Raw genomic sequence first — 4,479 nt, 5'->3', positions numbered from 1 at the left:
ATATCATGTGAATGTTACTTGCCTCTTGTCAGCCCAAGCCTGGACATTGTCCACATTTTGGGCATGGGCTACATCAGTGTCTGAGGAGTCATGAATGACGTTGAAGATTGTGCAGTCATCAGCAAACAGGACTGCAGAACATGGATCAGATCTGTTTGTTGTGGAATCGCTTATCTCTGCATATCAATTGTTGCTTATTCTATTTGGCATGCAAGTAGCCCTGTTTTGTAACTTTGCCAGGCTTTACTAGCTTCGCTTATATTCCGAGTGAAGAAAAAGCAGTGGATGATATACGCTTAAGTGTTGTTGTGCTAGTCAGCTACCTTAACGCTATATATAATTCAGTCAAATCCATCAAATTCAGCACCGCCTTCCTAACCTGAGATCTTCTTCCCGACCTCTCCGCCCCCACCCCAGTCTGACCTATCACCCTCACCTTGACCTCTTTCCACCTATCATATTTCCGACGCCCCTCCCCCAAGTCCCTCCTCCCTACCTTTTATCTTAGCCTGCTGGACAAACTTTCCCCATTCCTGAAGAAGGGCTTATGCCTGAAACGTCGATTCTCCTGTTCCCTGGATGCTGCCTGACCTGCTGCGCTTTTCCAGCAACACATTTCCAGATCCTATCCACATACATTGTTAAGTTCCATCAGGATCCTACATGTTTCAATGAAGTCATCTTTTACCTTTATTTCTAATCATTCAAGGAATGTGGCCATTGCTGGCTTGACCAATGTTAATTGCTCATCCCAAATTAACATGGAGAAGGTCGTGATGTTTACTTGTACCACTCAGTCTTCGGGGTTTACAGACACCTAGAGTAATAAACCCTAATGGACACAAGCCCACCCAGTCCAATATTTCCTCCCAAGTATTAGTCTGTAAAAGAACAAAGAAAAAAGAACAGTACAGCACAGGAACAGGCCCTTTGGCCACTAAGCCTGCGCTGACACATGACGACTTTCTAAACTAAAAATCTTGTGCATCCATTAGAGTCCATGTCTCTCTATTCCTTGCCTATTCATGTATCTGTCAAGATGGCTCTTAAACATTGCTATTGTACCCATCTCCACCATCTCCTCTGGAAGAGCATTCCAGGCATTTAACACACACTGCGTAAAAAATTTCCTTCCAAATCTCCTTTAGACTTAACCCCTTTTACCTTAAACCTAGTAATTGACATTTTTACCCTGGGAAAAAAGCTTCAACTATCCATTCTCTCCATGCATTTCATAATTTTGTAAACTTCTATCAGGTCGCCTCTCATCCTTCGATGTCAAGTGAAAACAAATCAAATTTATCCAATCTCTCCTTATAGCTAATACCCTCCAAACCAGGCAATATCCTGATAAACCATTTCTGTACGCTCTCCAAAGCCTCCACATCTTTCTGACACAGGTAGTTCTCCTATAATGCTGGAGCTGCATTCCAGTGAAACTTCGCTTAATGAAAATCACTTTAGAGAAATAATGGGGCCTATGGGAAAAGTGGGGTTGGGGCAGATCAGCAAAACGTAACACGATCGCTCAAAAATCACCCAAAAGTATAACACAGCCTGAATGAAGGTTAAATCATTTTTACTAACAAAACAAAAGTAAACTAAACACAGTACATTTAAAAATGTAAGGAAGCTGCTCTCTATACAGTACCTCTCACAGAAAGCTGCTCTGTCCGCAGCTGACATCAGTGCACACGCAGACCGGCATGACGACGGGCACTGACATTGCACGTGCGCACCAACATGGATGCACGCACAGAACGACGCGCATGAACGAAGCGCACGCTGGAATCATGTTATTGCCAATGGAGGTAAGCGTTCTCGAAAATACATTCCTTAATTCTTTAGCAACGTTATAGCCAAATCACACTGCCAAAATAAGCATTATCCCAGAATTGCCTGTAGTGTGCTGACCAGAATTGTACACAATATTCTACATGTGGCTTAATTAAAATTTTATACAGTTGCATCATGACTTGCTGATTTTTATACTCTTTGCAATGACCAATGAAGGCAAACATGTCATCATCTTTTTAAAAATATATTTTTATTGAAAAAATAGATTTTTAAAATATTATAACAATTACAAAACAATACAAAAAAAACAAAAAAAGTTTTTAAAAAATCCAACCTGCCCTCATGTACAAATGGGGATTTTCGGACATCCAACCGAGCAAGATATTCTTTCTTGCTGAGAAAGTGAGGATATTGAAGCTTTTTCTTATGTGCATCTGCAGGGAACATACTGGGCAGGCCAAGAAGAAGAGAGATCAGGTCCTTCTCCACCCTTACCCCCAAAATCCTCTCCATTGCACCTGCCACAGTGCTCCAGTATGTTTGAAGCCTATAACAAGACCAGAGACTGTGAGTAAGAGTGCCCGTACAGAGCTTGGGACATGCAGAAGATACCGCTGGTTTAAATTTTGACAAACGGTCCAGAGCCAAGTGGACCCTGTGGAGAATCTTCAACTGTAAAGCATGGGTCCTATTGCAAATTGATATCTTTAGCAACGTTCTGGCCTTTGGCATTTTCCCAAATATTTTCTTATGGCTCTGAGGTGACTTCAACACCAAGCATCTCCCACACCCTGCAGAGTCGATCGAACGCATTTGAGGGGGCACCTCTCCCCCCCCTCCCATATTGATGATATGAAGTGCTGACAGAAAGTGTGTGCTTTTAGCACTGAGCACCCTCCTCTCTATGTTGGATTGTAGGGATCAATTAAAAGTGTAGTCATTTTTCGAATAAAATCCCTAACTTGAAAAAAATGCAAGAGGTCCCTGTTTGATGACTCATATTTCCTTGCTAACTGATCAAAGGATATATTGTGTCTCCCTCAAATAAATCTCCCATGTAAGACACACCCCTAGCTGCCCAATGTTTGAATCCTGAATCCATCACCCCTGGCTGAAAGCCCGGCATAGGTGTAAAAGAAGATGTTTTGCCAATATTGCCTTCCCTCTGCCGAATTGCACTCCATGCTTTAACAGTATTGATAACTATTGGGTTATGGCAATATTCCCTAACTGTCCTCATTTTGTCTAGAAACAACAAGCTAGTAAGGGGCCATCTTGCCTGGGAGGCTTCGATATCTACCCATATTGAAAGAGGGTCCCCACAGGCCCAATCACTCACATAGGATAAAAGCAAGCTTAGTTGGTAGATTTTAATGTCCGGAAGGTCCACTATCCCCAATCTGTGAGGCAATTGCATTTTAGTTAATTTAATGAGGGGGCCGCTTACAATGCCAAATAAAGGAGCTGAACCAGCCGTTCAGTCTCCTGAAAGTTTGCTCATTGAAAATCAGGGGGAGCATCCATATAGGGTATAACAAATGGAGGAGAATATTCATCTTAATAAATGCCATCCGACCCAACCATGAGACCAGAAGCGCCTCCCATTTTTGAAGGCCTTGTTTGATTTTGTCAAATAATTGAACAAAATTGGCTTTGAACAGCCGATCTAGAACTGGAGTAATGAATATGCCCAAATACATAAAACCCCGCTCTGACCACTTAAAAGGGAATCGATATTCACCCTCAAGACCTAGCACCTTCGTAAGACCATTCATAGGCATCGCCTCTGATTTCGCAAGATTAATCTTGTACCCCGAAAAGGCACCAAATGCGCAGATGCATTGTATCAGGCGAAGAACCGAAACTGCTAGATTTGACAAAAAAATTAGGATATCATCCGCATACAACGAAATCTTATGTAATTTTGACCGCAGTTCAGGAGCTGATATATTAGGATCCCTACGAATGGCCTCCGCTAATGGTTCAGTTACCAACGTAAAAAGCAGTGGCGAAAGGGGACAGCCCTGCTGCCCACCCCTAAAAATGTTAAAATTGCTTGATCGCACCCATTGTTGATGAGCGCAGCAAGAGGGTAACTGTAGAGAACCTTTACCCATCGTATAAAGACTTCACCCAAAATTAACTGCTCCAAAATATAGAAAAGATACAGCCATTCAACTCAGTCAAATGCCTTCTCTGCATCTAGAGAAATCACCAGTCCCTGTGCTGACTGTTGTTGACCTGCTTGAATTGCATTAAGCAGCTTCCTAACATTATTGGAGGATCTGCAGCCCTTTATGAAGCCCGTCTGATCCTCTATAACAATAGGAGGTAACACAGTCTCCAGCCTTATTGCGAGAGTCTTAGAGAGGATTTTAAAGTCCACATTTAAAAGTGAAATAGGCCTGTACGAAGCACAGTCCTCCGAGACCTTCCCTTTTTTAAGAATAAGCGAAATATTAGCATTTCTGAAAGATGAGCTGAAAATGTGTTGCTGGAAAAGCGCAGCAGGTCAGGCAGCATCCAAGGAACAGGAGAATCGACGTTTCGGGCATAAGCCCTTCTTCAGGAATGAGGAAAGTGTGTCCAGCAGGCTAAGATAAAAGGTAGGGAGGAGGGACTTGGGGGAGGGGCGTTGGAAATGCAATAGGTGGAAGGAGGTCAAGGTGAGGGTGATAGGCC

The 4,479-nt window shown here is 42.8% G+C and overlaps 1 long non-coding RNA gene across 1 annotated transcript in view; it reads left to right on the top strand.

Moving 5' to 3' along the window:
* LOC122552315 overlaps positions 1–2,278 on the top strand; it is a 6,498-nt gene extending 4,220 nt beyond the window's left edge. The window contains exons 2-3 of the long non-coding RNA XR_006312352.1: positions 1,680–1,811; positions 2,238–2,278. This is a non-coding gene — a long non-coding RNA (uncharacterized LOC122552315). The remainder of the gene's footprint in view (positions 1–1,679; positions 1,812–2,237) is intronic.
* Positions 2,279–4,479: the final 2,201 nt, after the last annotated feature.

Source organism: Chiloscyllium plagiosum, chromosome 8 (genome assembly GCF_004010195.1).
Source record: "Chiloscyllium plagiosum isolate BGI_BamShark_2017 chromosome 8, ASM401019v2, whole genome shotgun sequence".
Lineage (NCBI taxonomy): Eukaryota > Metazoa > Chordata > Chondrichthyes > Orectolobiformes > Hemiscylliidae > Chiloscyllium > Chiloscyllium plagiosum.
This window is presented reverse-complemented; position numbering and strand designations above follow the sequence as displayed.